At 43.5% G+C, this 16,796-nt stretch overlaps 1 protein-coding gene across 1 annotated transcript in view; it reads left to right on the forward strand.

The window, feature by feature from the left end:
* The window catches only part of spon1b (spondin 1b), a 309,867-nt gene that overhangs the window by 219,776 nt on the left and 73,295 nt on the right, over positions 1-16,796 (forward strand). The window lies entirely within an intron of this gene.

Raw genomic sequence — 16,796 nt, forward strand, 5'->3', positions numbered from 1 at the left:
AGAGAAACTAAACACTTGGTTCGAGTGTCTCTATGAGACTTTATTCCCGAGACTCTGCTTGCAGCAATGCACTAGGGATTAATCGTTAATTCTTAGAGTGGCATGGTGGCATAGTGGTTAGCACTGCTGTCTCACAGCACCAGAGACCAGGGTTTGATTCCCAGCTTGGGGCACTGTCTGCGCAGAGTTTGCACATTCTCCCTGTGTCTGCATGGGTGTCCTTCGGGTGCTCTGGTTTCCTCCCACAGTCCAAAGATGTGCGGGTTAGGTTGATTGGCCATGCTAAAATTGCACCTTAGTGCCAGTGGTTAGTAGGGTAAATAAGTAGGGTTGTGGGGAAAAGGCTTGGGTGGGATTGTGGTCGGTGCAGATTCAATGGGCCAAATAGCCTCCTTCTGCACTGTAGGGATTCTATGATTCTACGTCTGTGGGATAATCCTAGAGGATTGGGTAGCTATACCTGTATTGGACTATTGAGAAGTACCACTGTCGCACATCTGTCAAGTTTGTACGCCTCTTGTAATGATAATGTATCACAAGTGACTTGCTATGAGTGACCCGTGTTACAATCCCCATGTTAATGAATACACAGGCTCACCAGCACTAAAGAGAGGGCTCAGAACTGAATAACCCACTCTCCGCCACCTCCCTGTAATCACATCTCACGCTGTATTATTCCTGATGGTCTAACCTTGAGTGAACCTTTGGTTTATAATCCCATCTCATGTTTCACATTACAGTTATAAATCACTTAAGCTGCTTTCACGGGGTTTATGCTGTCAACCATCCTCTCCAATCAGACCACCAGCCTGTAATCTCCCTCGATATCATTTCTGCCTTTCAATCTTTTTAACACAAGGAGCTACCAGGAATCCTGTGCTTTCCCAGTTTACCTGGATTGGACCGGAATAGATTTAATAGTCCCTTGCAGAGATCTCTCTCCAAGTTCTTGTTCAGATTCTGCTCCCCAGCACCGAGCTAGAATTGAATGCCCAGTCGAGATCTGTGTCTAGGTAACGTGTATGGACAAGGTCTGTATAATGGAGGAGGTGCAGTGGAAAATCTAAGGCTGAAGCTATTAAACTATTAAGACAGGTTGCGTTCCCTTGAGTATGCAGCTTAAGTAGTGATCAGATTGAGATACTGAGTGTGATTAAAGGATTTGGGAGGGTATTCAGGAAGAAACTATTTCCTTTGGTGGGAGAGTGGAAGTCCAAATTAATGAGCCGTAATCTTAAAATAAGAGCTCGGTTTTTCAGGGATGAGGTCAGGGAACACCTACTCACGCAATGGGTCATGCAATTCTGGAACTCTCTCCTGCAAAAGCTGCCGAGCCTGGGGGCCAGTCAAATATTTCAAATTTATGATTGATAGATTTTTGTTAAGAAAGTGTTCTTAAGGGTTTTGGGACCAAGGCAGGTAAATAAAGTTCAGGTACAGCTCAGCAATGATCTCTTAACTAAATGGCATAACAGTACAAAGATGTGCAGGTCAGGTTGATTGGCCATGCCAAATTGCCCCTTAGTGTCAGGGGATTAGCAGGGTAAATGGGTGGAGTTATGGGAATAGGGCCTGGGTGAGAACAAGGTTGGTATAGACTCGATGGGCCAAATGGTCTTCTTCTGTACTATAGGGATTCTATGGTTCAAAGGGCTGAACCCCTTTATTAAATTTAACCCTCTAAGCCCCGGTCCGATTCTGGTCAAGAAATAAAAGTACACATAAACAAATTGGTTCAAACAGTTGGCCCAGGCAATCTGAGCTAGCTTTCAAGTTTAACATTTATCTATCAGTGGCACAAATAGACTTACATTAACACTGCAGTGAAGTTACTGTGCAAATCCCCCAACTGTCTCATCCCGAGCAATTTTAACTGCTTGTAAATTCCCGGTGGTAAGTCAGACATCTGGAAATTGTGTTGCTTATTAACTGCATGAGATTATCGAGAATGGGGAGGGTGAATTTTAAAGTTTACAGTTTATTTATTGGTGTCACAAGTAGGCTTACATTAACACTGCAGTGAAAATCCTCTAGTCACCACACTCCGGCGCTTGTTCGGATACACAGAGGGAAAATTTAGCATGGCAAAAGCACGTCTTTTGGATCGTAGGAGGAAACCGGAGCTCTTGGAGAAAATCCCTCACAGACATGGGGAGAACATGCAGACTCCGCACAGACAGTGATCCAAGCCGGGGATTGAACCTGGGTCCCTGGTGCTGTGAGGCAGCTGTGCTAACCACTGTGCCACTGCGCCACCCTATCTTTTTCAGAGGCTGTAACAAAGTAACGGCACATTGGCAAAATACTCCATGTACTGAAAATCCGAAATAGTCAGCAGGTTAGGCAGCATCTGTGGAGCGAGAAACATTAACATTTCAGGTCAGTGCTCCATCATCACAACTGGGAAAAATTAAAAATGTAATTGATTTTAAGTGATAATGTGGAGATGCTGATGTTGGACTGGGGTGGGCACAGTAAGAAGTCTCACAGCACCAGATTAAAGTCCAACAAGCTTATTTTGTATCTCAAGCTTTCGGAGCGCTGCTTCTTCATCAGGTGAGTGGGGGTAGATTCACAAACATGGCATTTTTTGACAAAGACAAAGAATCACATTCTAATCTGTAATTATTCTACAATTGTATCTTTGCCTATATATGCCGTGTTTGTGAACTAACCTCCACTCACCTGATGAAGGAGCAGGGCTCCGAAAGCTCGTGATTCGAAATAAACCTGTCGGATTTTAACCTGATTTTAAGTAAGCGAAAGGTGGAAATAGGAAGAGGACGACTTTGCTGAGCTCGGCCTTGTATGGTGAAGCTCACCATCTGCATTTCACATTCCTGGACTCAACACTGAGTCCAACAATTTCAGACTATTAGCTCTGCTCCCATTTTAATTTCTTTCTCTTTGCAAATCTTGACTCTTGTTTTTCATTTTATTTTCGTTTGATTTCAGATGACAGCTCTTCATCCTCTTGCCATTCACACCTCCTCTACCTGTACTATTACTCTTCCCTATGGCCTTGCATCATCAATCCTTTTGTCCTTTAATCTCTCCTGCTTTGCACCCTACCTTCCCTTCTTTGTTTGGCCAAAGCCTATGACTCTTCTAGCAGAGCTCTGACAAAGGGCCATCTGGACTCAAAGCAAAGGCTCTATTCTCTCCCCACAGAAGCTGTCAGACCCACTGAGATTTTCCAGCCTTTTCTGCTTTTGTGACACTTCTAACTTCTCTCAAATCTGTTGAAAGGTCACAAACATGAAACATTTGCACGGTTTCTCTTGACACAGATACTGGCAGACCTGCTGATTATTTTCTGCACCTTCACTTATAACAAATGAATGAGTTTGGTTCAGAAAGAAACTGAGTGCTACAAACAAAAATGCTTACATTTACATACAACATTTTACAATCTCAGGGTGTTCCAAGTGTTCACAATCAATGAAGTACTCTAAACTAATGTTGGAAACTCAGTACGTTCTCATGAACAGTAATATGATAATGCCTAAATAATCTGTTTTCCTTTCTCTGCTATTGATTGACCTGTTAAGACACCCCCACTCCTCTTCGAAGAGTGCCATGTAATCTTTCGTGCCCATCTGAGGACAGACCAGGCTTCTGGTTAACATCTCCTCTGAGAGATGACATCTCTGATAGTGTAGCGCTCTCTCATACTGCAGTGAGAGGTTTTTGTTTATTAATTTGTGGGACATGGGTGTTGCTGGCTGGCCAGCATTTGTTGCCCATCCCTATTTGCCCTTGAATTGAGTGGCTTGCTAAGCCATTTCAGAGGGTCAACCACATGATGTTCTGTGTTGCATGTAGGCAGACCAAATAACAAAGGCAGAACTCCTTTCCTAAAGGAGTGTTTTTCCGACAATTGACAGTGACTTCATGGCCCTTAGTAGATTCTTAATTCCAAATATTTTTTATTGAATTCAAATTCCACCAACTGCTGTGGTGGGATTCGAACCCAGGGTCCCCAGAACATTAGCTGAGTTTCTGGATTAATAGGCTAGCGATAAGACCACTCGGCTATCGCTTGAGAGTGTCAAAGTAGGGTATCTCTGAAGCTTAAACTGACAGAGAGATGAGTATACTATCCATTGAGCCAAGGCTCACACTAACTAACTGGTGAGAGATCCAATTAAACACCTAAATAGTTATTGGAAATAGATTCATTCAGTAATTGGTGAGTTGATGCATTATTCTGTGAATGCTCAACATAGATCTCTGCATTAAAGACTGCGCATGTGTCAGAAGTATTTAATGGTGAGCAGCAAACACAGAAACTGTTAGCTGAAAAAATACAACATGTTGTGAACTGTCAGATTATCAACAATTTACGATGGCATTTTGCAGGGGCGAGATTGAAAACAAAATCCAGTATTTCTGATCGCAGGCATGCTAATACACAGCAGATTTTGTACTCCTACAAATAGTCACATCTGTCAAACTATCTTCTGGGAGAAATTAGCTTGCTTCTCCAAGAAGTGGATCGATGGGGGTTGGACAAATGTAATGTTAAAATCGTGTGGCATATGCTCAAACAATTCCTGCTACTAGCTGAGGGGCCGTAATTTGCTGATGCGGTGAAATCTTTTCAAGCATAACCGCAGCACACAGCTCTGTGATGGTTCTCTGGATGTTTGCCGGGAACACCTTTGCAGGGTTTTGCTTGATGAAAGCACGCAGCCCCACCAAAGCCCCAGCCAAAGAAGTCAATCAAACTATTACAGGCACATCACTTTCCTTAATGTGCCCCAGCTGTCTTTGGGAAATCAAAGCATCTTCAATCTCGGGCCAGTGGGAAAGTACTGCCAGACTCTGAGTTAAAGTTAAAGTTTATTTATTAGTCACAAGTAAGGCTTACATTAACACTGCAATAATGAAGTTACTGTGAAATTTCCCTAGTTGCCACACTCCAGCACTTGTCTGGTTCAATGCATCTAACCAACACGTCTTTCAGACTGTGGTAAAAACCAGGGCACCCGGAGGAAACCCACGGAGACACAGGGAGAACGTGCAAACTCCATACAGACAGCTGGAATCGAACCCAGGTCCCCAGTGCTAACCACTGCGCTACCATTTACCTTATTATATCTTCAATGAACTCTTCTGTAGGATTTAGGCAGGAAAAGCAAAAGGAAGAAAAGAAAGATTTGAACTTGTATTGTTTCACAATCTCAGGAGTTTTCAACGTTCTACTCTTAGGGATAAAGGAATCAAGGGATATGGGGGAAGGCGGGATAAGCACATTGATTTTGATGATCAGCCATGATCAAAATGAATGGTGGAGCAGGCTCAAAGGGCTGAATGGTCTACTCCTGCTTCCCATCTTCTATACTTCTACGTTATACTTCACAGTAAACCAGCTTCTCTGCTGCTGAAAACTCTCATCCGTTCCTTTGTGCCCACAGGATGTGACTATTCAAACATACACCTGACCAGTCACCCACTTTCTCTCCCCCATAAATGTACGTTCATCCAAACCTCTGCTGATTCCAACTTTACTTGTGTCAAATCCCTTTCACCCATCATTCCTGTACTCACTTAGCCTCTGTGGTGCCTGATTAAGCAATGCCTTGATTTTAAAATTCTCAGCCTTGTATTCAAATCCCTTGATGACCTCACCCTCTCCCTATCTATACAGTCATCTTCATAGAACCATAGAATCCCCACAAGGCAGAAAGAAGCCATTTGGTCCATTAAGCCTGCACCAGTTCTCTGAAAAAGCATCCTAGTCAGGCCTACCCCTCCACTCCACCCTAACCCCATAACCACACGCTCCCCGTCCCCCCCTCCCACACACACACACACACACACACACACACACACACATTTACCATGGCTAATTCATCAAACCTACACATCTTGGGGCACTAAGGAGCAACTTAGCATGGCCAATTCATCTAACCTGCACATCTCTGGACTGTGGAAGTAAACTGGAGCACCCGAAGTAAACCCATGCAGACACAGGGAGAATGTGCAAAATCCACACAGTCACCAGAGACCGGAATTGAACCCGGGTCCCTGGCACTGCGGAGCAGTGATGCGAACCACTGTGCTGCTGTGCCACAACTATGTTGTTTGGGACTTGGCTGGCTACTGAGCCAACTTTGGTAATGGATGTTGAAATTCCCCACACAGAATACATTCTGCATCCGTGCCACTCTCAGCACTTCTTCCCAATGGTGTTCGATATGGAGGGCTACCTCATCTGAATTGGGTGCGGGGGAGGTGGCCATCAGCAGGAGGTTCTCTTGCCCACATTTGACCTGATGTAATGTGAACCAGAATCGAAGTTCAGGCCTACCAGAACATCTCCCTCCTGATTGTATACCACTGCGCCACCACCTCTTGTCCCACCAGTAGGACAGACTCTGAGACGGTGGACTCCATGTCTGGGACATTATGAGGTATGATTCTGTGAGTATGACTACTCAGGCTGATGCTTAGCTAGTCTGTGAGACAGCTCTACCAATTTTGACACAAGCCTCCAGGTGTTCATAGAATCCCTACAGTGCAGTATGAGGTCATTCGGCCCATCAAGAACAATCCCACCGAGGCCCTATCTCCGTAACCCCACATTTTAACCCTGCTAATCCCTCTAACCTATGGGTCCTGGGACACTAATGGTCAATTTAGCATGACCAATCAATCTTATCTGCACATCTTTGAACTGTGGGAGGAAACCGGAGCACTGGAGGAAGCCCATGTAGACATGGGGAGAACATGCAAACTCCACACGTACAGCTGGGAATCGAACCGGGTCCCTGGAGCTGAGCAGTGTTGCCGGCCCATTTGTAAAGGGGATTTTGCAGGGTCAACAGGGCTGGGTTTGCAGTGCCAGTCATTTCCAGTGCCTGAATCAATTCCCTGGTTTTATTCCTTTTTGTTAACTTTGTAGCAGTTTGAGTGGTCATTTAAGAGTCAACCACATTGCTGTCATATGTAAGCCATTATGATTCACAGCCATAGTCTGCTCCAGTTAGTCAGCCGTTTGATTAGTAAGGACAACTTGCTTCAGTTACCACAAACATCGCTGAAGGTGAAGCTGTATTTTTTTTGGCAGTCTAATTTTTTTTTGCAATTCATTCTTAATTATTTTACTTGCTCATGATGGAAAACAATGGATGCAGATCAAAGGATTAGTAAAATAGGTTCACGTTGCAAGAGAACCTGCTGCTATAGAGGTTGAACTGGTTGTTCTTGTCTTATGGGTGAATAATATCTTAAGGGCAAAGTCTGGCTATCTCTAATTTTAAAGGTGACACCAGCAGACATTTTGTAGAATATCAGACTCGTACAGTCAGGGTCATGTGGATTTTTGTAAGGTATTTCCAATTTGTCCCATTGCCCGGGTCTTTCCCTCCATCCCTGCACATTTTCTCCTTCTCAATTGGCTACTCAATATTGAATTTGCTTCCACCAGCCTTTCAGGCAGCTGTACAGTGGCACAGTGGTTAGCACTGCTGCCTCACGTGCCAAGGACCTGCGTTCAATTCTGGCCTCTGGTCACTGTCTGCATGGCGTTTGCACATTCTCCCTGTGTCTGTGTAGGTTTCCTCCACATGTTCTGGTCTCCTCTCACAGTCCAAAAATGTGTGCATTAGGTGCATTGGCCATGCTAAATTAAACCTAGTGTCAGGGGAATTAGCAGGGTTAATGTGAGGGTTATGGGAATACTGCCTGGGTCGGATCGTGGTTGATGCAGATTCGATGGGCCGAATGGCCTCCTTCTGCACTGTAGGAATTCTAGGATTCTATGATCATAACCATTGAGTAAAATAAATTCTCCTCATCTCTCCTCTGGTTGTTTTGTCACTGACCTTTAAATCTTTGTCTTTTTGCCAATGAACAGACTTTCTCTTTATTTAGTCTATCCAACCTCCTCTTAATTTTAAAAACCGCAGTTAAATCTCTCCACTTTCTTTCAAAAAATGTTTTTGTGATCCTCGAGAATAGATCTGAATGTCATTGTGTTAATTGATCACTGGTTGCGAGAAAGAGCACATTTATTGTTTTCAGTTTTGCTCCCACTGAGCTCACACCTTTCTTCTCCTATTCTCACACATTCTGTTGTCTTACTCTGCCACTATTAGCACTTCTACATTCCTTAATGCCACCATTAACACTCCCCTTGTCTTATGTCCATGACATCTCTATCAATCCCTCCTTATCCCTGACCCATTCCTGACCTTCCATTTTGCCTCACACCCTTCTCCAACTTGATAATTCCTTACATTTCTATCCTTTTTCTGTTCTGTTGAAGGTTCACATGGACCCAGAGAATAAATCTCTCCTCAGTTGCGACATTTCCTGTTTTTATTTCACAAATATTACTTATCCCTTTTTAACGACCAGGCCACTGACAAAGCCATGTAAGAGGTGATTAGATATCATATAACATTAAGCAGGTCCTGAAAGACGTTAATAAAAGTTCTGTTTTTTATCAGACCACCATTTACTGATTACACACGTGACAACTCTCCAGTGTGGTATTTAAACTCAAAAGCGCTGGTGTCTTAGCTGAGAATCATTACTATCGTAATGTCACACTCATACGTTCATATTAGCAGTGCGATATACCATATCCCTATGTTGAGCAGGCCCGAATGAGCCTTGTGAACTATTTTCTTTGATTGTTAAGCAGGACGACATAGCTGTAAATCACACGAATAAGGCCTCAGGGTGTCCCCAAGCACTTTGCAGTCAATCAAATACATATGAAATACAGTCGTTTTCGTAACGTAGGAAACATGACAGCAAAATGTTGCTTAGCAAGCTCCCACAAACAGCAAAGAGAAGAAAAATGACCAAGTAATCTGTTTTAGTGATGTTGTTTGAAGGATAAATATTGTCCAGGACACTGGGGAGAACTTTTATTTTGCTCTTTGAAACAGTGTGCCTAAAAGCTTTTCACACTGACCTGCGAGGGCAGCCAGGGCCTCGGTTTAATGCCTCATCTGAAAGAACTCTCAAAGTGTTGTATTCTCTCAGCGCCACACTGGAGGTTTCAGCCTAGATTATGCACACTAGCTTCTGGAGTGAAACTTGAACCTGCGACCTTCTGATTCAAGGTGAGAATGCTGCAAACTAAATATAGTTGAAATCGAACTGTTTATCAAAAACTCTCCTTCTTCCAAAGCTACACACTCTTGCTGAAGGCATTACGCTGGATGTCAGCAGGTCTCTGAACCATCCCCACATGGCCGTCCTTTGTGATTGAGTGTTGACAGGTTAGTTATCCTTGCAGAGCACTGCACCTGAGACCCCGAAAACAATGGTAGCCAGATGCTCACGCCAGTACTTTGTCCAGACACATTTATTTGACTGTTAATCGAATCAAGGAAGCCTGACGGAGTTTGCAGTCCTTGCTGCAGTTTAATTTTCATTGTGCTTGCTAAGTTGCCTCCGCACTAACATCGTGAGCTGGATGTTGCATTTTTGGGTCAAATGCAGCTCTCAGGAGCAGCAAGCTAACATGGATGGGGCGGCATGGTGGCGCAGTGGTTAGCACCACTGCCTCACAGCTCCAGGGTCCTGGGTTCAATTCCGACCTTTGGTGACTCTGTATGGAGTTTGCACTTTCTCCCCGTGTTTGCTTGGGTTTCTTCTGGGTGCTCTGGTTTCCTCCCACACTCTAAAGAATAGCAGGTTAGGTGGATTGGCCAGGATAAATTCACAGAATCTCTACCGTGCAGAAGGAGGCCATTCAGCCCATCAAGCCTGCACCGACAATCCTACCCGTGCCCTATCACCGTAACACCACATATTTACCCCGCTAATTCCCCTGACACGAAGGAACAATTTAACATGGCCAATCAACCTAATCCACTCATCTCTGGATTGTGGGAGGAAACCCATGTCATTGACCATTAGCATCAGGGGGATTAGCAGGGTAAATGTGTGGGGTTATGAGGATAGGACCTGGGTGGGGTTATGTCAGTGCTGGCTCGATAGGCCGAGTGGCCTCCTTCAGTGATGTAGGGATTCAATGAATTTTCCCTTGAGTGGGATTGTCTTAATGCCTTTTCCTGAAACTAACTAGAAAGGGTAATTTCAAGTCGATTGAGCCATTTTGCATTTCACCCATAAACTGATTGGAAAGAATTAAACCCTCCAAGCATCTGAAGAGAATTCTTTGCATGAACTGCCTATGCTAGGATCATTGACAATATACACTCTGGCCAAATCAACCAAAAATTTACATACCAAGATTTTATCAGTCACAGAATGATTCCGTTCATATTGCCCATTACTAAAGGTACTCTCAACTGCAATATTCATGACAATAATCTTCATACTCTCACACATATTTCTTGGCAAATTATTCAACCAAAATCTTTGTTGGTGTTATCCTTATCCCTATCCATAATTCAATTTTTCCCCATAATAACTTTCTTCTCCTTGCTATATATTAGTGTGAAATACTAACTCCGCTAGCCATATCAATAAAATATAGAATAAAGACATTTCTGGCTTTGTCCCATACCTTTAAATCTGTAGCAACTACCTCATTAAATCCATGGCAACTGTCTCATTTTCCAATGAAAGATTTACAATGGGACATAGTCGTGTCCTTTGATCCCTTTGACAGGTTGCATGACTCTCAACTATCACTTCTTGTAATCTTGTATCGTCCTCAATAACCTGTATCTTCAGTGGGATTTTTAACCATTGCTAAGTGGGGTGGGAAAACTAAAAATGAAACTTCAGGAAGGCAGCGAAAGCTTTAGAGAGCTTATCAAAAAGATTTACGAGAATGGTTCCAGGGATGAGGGATTTCAGTTGCATGGATTGATTGGAGTGATTGTCAAAAGAATCAAAGATGGCATGTGGAAAAACATTTTTTTGCTTGGTAGTACAGTTGTAAATATTGCTAAAAGAGACATGTTGCCAAATCTTTATATTTTGCACACATCAGGACAAATGCCAGAATAACAAATTTCAAAGCATCACAACAGGAGAAAAGGGTTCTGATTGGTTTCCAAGTCAACTTTGGTTGGGGTATTGCCATGGAGAAAACAACGGGGAATGATGTTTGTCACTTCGAGCCAGGATAAATGAGCCACAAATCATGTGATTGATTAAATTCATTTTTTTTGTCTTAATTTTGTTAATTTGTCTTTACTTTGTTTTTTGTGCAGCAACTAGCACACTCAGGATTGTTCAGCAAGTGGCAGTGGCTCATCCTGCTACTGCCAGTATTTTACCCGTGGAGGAGCTCCATGTCATGTGGGAAGCCCAACAACTAGAGTTGCACACGCTGGTGTTCAGTGGGGTGAAAGGGGATCTTCTCCATGGATCCTCTGGGCTCATTGAAGGCAATACCCTCAAGGTCATTCCCCTTAATCCTCATCTCACCCCTCTCATGCTCCCTTGGATAGTCATGACCCTGGACTTATCTGGGCTCCTGGGCATGTTAGGACTGCCTACAGTCCCAGCACTGGCCACCTGCTCCCGTTGGTGCTACTATGAATACAGAACTGCTGGCCAACGAGTTCTCTGAGATGGGATTTCCTTCCAAAAAGGGGATGGCGATCTCAACTTAAAACAATTAATGCTGCTCTCAATTTTAAATGTTTAAATTCAGTAAAGAGGATATTTCACCGTCTCAGTAGGATTGATAAACCTGTTCAATTATCTTAGGATTCAAGAAAACACTGCACCAGTCCAGGCAACTGTTAGTCACAGTTTAATGAGAATAAAATTAGACTGATGGGGCGCATAATTATGGCTGACATTTCAGTTCAATAATAAGGGAGCGCTACTTTATTGGAGGTGAGATGTTTCACATGGCGGCATAGTGGTTAGCACTGTTGCCTCACAGCACCAGGGAACTGGGTTCGATTCCTGGCTTGAGTCACTGTCTGTGTGGAGTCTGCATGTTCTCCCTGTGTCTCCGTGGGTTTCCTCCAGGTGCTCCGGTTTCTTCCCACAGTCTGCAAGATCTGTTGGTTAAGTGCATTGTTCGTGCTAAATTCTCCCTCAGTGTGTCTGAACAGGTACCAGAGTGTGACAATTAAGGGATTTTCATAGTAACTTCATTGCAGTGTTAATGTAAGCCTGCTTGTGACAATAATAAATAAACTTCTTAAGAAATGAGATGTTAAACTGAGGCCATGACCAGCAAATTGATTTTTGGAACAATGACATCCAATGATATATGAGTGCATATTCTTTCTTTCTCTTGTTCTATGAGCTGGAGAAGTGTCAGAATGTTGTAGAAACTCAACTGGTTGACAAGTGCCTTTCACAAAAAGGAGGAAAGTACCATTTTCTACCTGGCTGAGGTTGCGCATGGTTCTAGTGCCATGCTAAGTGACTGAATTGTAGTGCCTGCAAGGGCAACAAAGGCCAACACATATTACCTCACCAATGTTGGCCACATCTTAGGACATCTCTATTCCTTGTTTGGATGTTGGATTAACAGTTCCCATCCTCAGGCTCTTAAAAAAACAATTTTCAACCAACGCATTGTCAATTTCCTCCTTTAATCCCTCAAGGTTGCTTGGGATGTGTTCCAACTGGCCCAAAAACTTTGTGCGCCTTTCACCTTTTTGCTGTTGAAGTTTCGGACCATCTTCAAGATTCTGATTTGTCAATTCTGGTGTGTTCTTTCTTGGTGGAAGAGCTAACTTCTGCAATCCAGTACAATGAAGCTGTAATAATCTTCCTTCCAAAATGAAGCTGTGATAATCTTCCTTCCAAAGCCAGCCGGTTAATTGCCAAGGTCTAATGCAGAGTCCTTGGTAGAAGCAAAAAGGCAACTTTGATCCTTGCAGCCCACTCCATCTAATCCAGCCAGTTATTAGATTTCACCCAAGCGTATCACGGGGCTACATTTCCAGCGACTAATTTACGAGACGCGTCACCATAAATGGAAGGAAATGTCTCTCTGGATAATCTGATTGCGTTTAAAGTCTACCAGATGCTTGTCAAATGGGGATGATGACATACCTTGTAAATCCAAATTGCAGTAACTCCTGCAGTGTGATAGCGCTTTTATTAAGTATCGTTCCCACTTACCATAGTGAATGCTGAATCGTTTGCATTTTTATTATTTTTAATTTCATCCACACAGTGTGATAAAAGACACAGGGGCGTTCATTTGGAAAACAAACTTTGTTGCCAGCTATGTGTGGGTTTTTTTTTGTAGAAGGCATAAATTAGTAAGGGAAACACGAGTGGCTCATTGTACATTGCAATGTCGTGGAGACTGGGGACGCAGAACAAAGGCAATTCTGCTGATTTTGAAGGTTTTTTCTGTTTTCCACTGGAATAGAAATGTGCTACAAATCCTACAGTAATTATCTAGCACCTTGTTCTGGTGTCGTCTTAGAACAAAATCTAATGTACTGACAGTCGCTTCCCCTCTTCCAAGCATCCTTTTTATGTTGAAGTGAAGGCCGATTAGTGTCAACTGTGGCTCAGTGAGGAATCTTCCACCCTTTTAGTCACAAGGCAGCATGGTGGCATTGCGGTTAGCATTGCTGCCTCACAGCACCAGGGACCTGGATTCGATACCCGGCTTAGGTCCTTTTTTGTGTGGAGTTTGCACATTCTCCCCATGTCTACATGGGTTCCCTCCGGGTGTCCTGGTTTCCTCCTATAGTCCAATGTTGTGCCAGTTAGGTGGATTGGCCATGCTGAATTGACCCTTAATGTCCCAGGATGCATAGCTTGGAGGGATTAACGGGGTAAATATCTGGGGTTGTGGGGATAGGACCAAGTGGGATTGTTGTCGGTGTAGACTTGATGAACAGTATGGCCTCCTTCTGCACTGTAGGGATTCTATGATTCTAAGATCATGGGTTTAACCACAACAACTGGTTTGACACTTCAGTACAGTGCTGAGGAAGTGCAGCGCTGTTGGGAGTGCTGTGTTTTGGTTGAGGTGGAAATTTGTGATCATGCCTGCTTTCTCAGGCAGTGTAAACAAAACCCATGACAGCATCCTGGTGAATCTTCTCTGCTCTCCATCCAGTGTAATCACATTCTTCCTATAATGTGGTGACCAGAACTACACACAGTACTCTAGCTGTGGCTTCACCAAAGTTCTACACAACTGCAACATGACTTCCCTACTTTTGTAGTCGAAGTCTCGATTAATAAAGGCAAGTGTCCCATATGACTTTTTCATCTCCCCGCTAACATACCCTTCTGCCTTCAGAGAGTGGGCAAACATGCCAAGATTCCTTTGATCCAAAGAACTTCATGGGCTGTAAATGTTTTTAGATGTCCTGTGGTTGTGAAGGGTGTTATATAAATGCCAGCAATCTCATTGAAATATAAAAGATGCCCTAATAAGTGGCTAGCTTAGGTGGTTAGAGTGTGACGCTGATAACACCAAGGTTGCAGGTTCTGTCCTCCTACAGGTCAGTGAGTTCACTCACGCCCAACGGTTGAAGCATAGAAGATGCTGAAGGGGGTTGACAAGGTGGACACTGAGAGTTTTTTTTGCCGTGTTTAACAATCCAAAGTACAACGTCACAGAGTATGAGTTTGATCATGTTGGACTGAGATAAGGAGAAACTTCTCCATTCATAAGGGCTGGGAATCTTCAGACTTGTCTACCTCAGCGGGTTGCATTTGCTTCGCCATTGAGTGTCCGCAAGATTGACATGAACAGATTTTTGATCTGCAAAAGAATCATGGGCTCTGGGGACTGGATAGGAGAGTGGAGTGAAGGCAGGAAAAGCCAGCTTTGATCATATTGAATAGGCTTGAGGGTTCAACTGATCCACTCCCACTCCTATTTCTTGTGTTGTTATATTATCTCTCACACATTCATTCCCAGGGCTTCCCTCAGCCTTCCATCTCTGACTATCCTACAAGCATTTAAAGTGCAATTTGGGAATCACTGAAACATTGCTTCAAAATGTCTTTTCCCTGATTCCATTCAAATTTGGTCATATCCTGTGTGTCTTAGGCTGTCACCTGTATTTCTCAGTTTCAAATCAGCTGTGAAAAGCACTGACGATTTAAGAAAATTCCATAATTTCCTGTTGGGAATCTTAATTCCTGCAAAGGTGAATCAGAATAATGAAAAAGTTCCTTTGCACTGCTTTAGTCAGCGGTGTTAGAATCCCCCTCAAGGACACACTGTGTAACTGCACCCTTTGTCATCTTACTTGAGCAACTTGTGCCAGTCAAGTTCCAGCTTTCAACACAGCTTTGCCAGTGTTATTCCCTGAGAAGTTGAGGAGGCACCACAGTCTGCTGCAGACTGACCCACGACCAGGAGGAATAAAAACCCAGACAGCAATCCCAGTTATGGGCAACACGGAGGCACAGCGATTAGTACTGCTGCCTCACAGCGCCAGGGAACCAGGTTCAATTCTAACCTCAGGTCGCTGTCTATATGTACTCTGCACATTCTCCCCCTGTCTGCGTGGGTTTCTTCTGGGCGCTACAGTTTCCTCCCACAGTCCAAAGATGTGTGAGTTAGGTTGATTGGCCATACTAGATTGACCTTAGTGTTTAGGGGGATTAGCAGGGTAAATGTGTGGGATTACGGAATAGGGCCTGGGTGGGATTATGGTCAGTACAAACTCCATGGGCTGAATAGCCTCCTTCTGCACTGTAGGGATTTTATGATGACTGATACCGAACTGCTCTTTTTCGGAGAGTGTGATCCTTATGAGGGAGGGTAAATGGGGCATCGGTTTAACATCTAATCCAAAATACAGGAAAGAGAAATCATTTAGTGAGAAATGCTTCTATTAAAGTTGAATATAGGGTGCGATCTTACCGGTTGTTCACGTCACACTCCCGATGCAGCGAGGTCGGAGAGTTTGGTGGCCAACCAAGTCTCCATTCGGCAGGATAGGAAAATGTCACTAGCGTGGACTGAAGTAAGATCCAACCTATTCCTGAGAGAATTTATCAGCAATTATAATCATTATATTTTGTTCTCATTGGCAAGTAGATCTCAAAATTATATCTGTCGACATTAGCGCGCAAACCATTAATTTTCCTAAAATTTTTTTAAAGTTTATTTATCTTGTCACAAGTAAGGCTTACATTTTTACTTATATTACATTACATTACTTGTATCATATTCCTCTCTCCATTATTTTAGCGACAGTGCTGGTCTATTAAAACAAAAGTAATTGTTATGAAGGTGTGAGGTGGGAAATCACACAGAGTCAGCAACTCTGTAGGATTAGGGCCTATAAATTTACGATTCTCTATTTTTGTAACTTTCTACAGTCTTGCACAGCCCCTGACCTGAAGTTTCTTGTTTTCTATGACTCCAGCCTCTTGTGCGTCTGTCATCACGGCCGGGCCCACAATTGCTTAGAATCCCATTCTCCAGAATCCCCTCCCTCAAACCAACCATCTCTTTCATAAGAACATCAAAAATTTGGAGCAGGAGTAGGCCATCTGGCCCCTCGTACCTGCTCCGCCATTCAATAGGATTATGGTTGATCTTTTCGTGCACTCAGCTCTACTTACCCACCTGCTCACCATAACCTTTGATTCCTTTACTGTACAGAAATCTATCCTTGCCTTAAAAATCATTCAATGAGGTAGCCTTAACTGTTTCACTAGGCGGGGAATTCCACAGCTTTTTCTCCATCCTTTTGTCCTTCAAGACTCCTTGAAAGCCAGCAAGCTTCTAGGTTACCCTCCTATTTAACATGTCCACTTCAATCTCACTAATTTTTACAGATGCGCATAGAAAGCACCCTTTCCAGTTGCATCACAGCTTCGTATGGCTCCCACTCTGGCCAAGACTGCAAGAAACTACAAAGGGTTGTGAACGTAGCCCAGTCCATCACGCA

Source organism: Carcharhinus amblyrhynchos, chromosome 6, assembly GCF_965287045.1.
Source record: "Carcharhinus amblyrhynchos chromosome 6, sCarAmb.v2.hapA, whole genome shotgun sequence".
Taxonomy (NCBI): domain Eukaryota; kingdom Metazoa; phylum Chordata; class Chondrichthyes; order Carcharhiniformes; family Carcharhinidae; genus Carcharhinus; species Carcharhinus amblyrhynchos.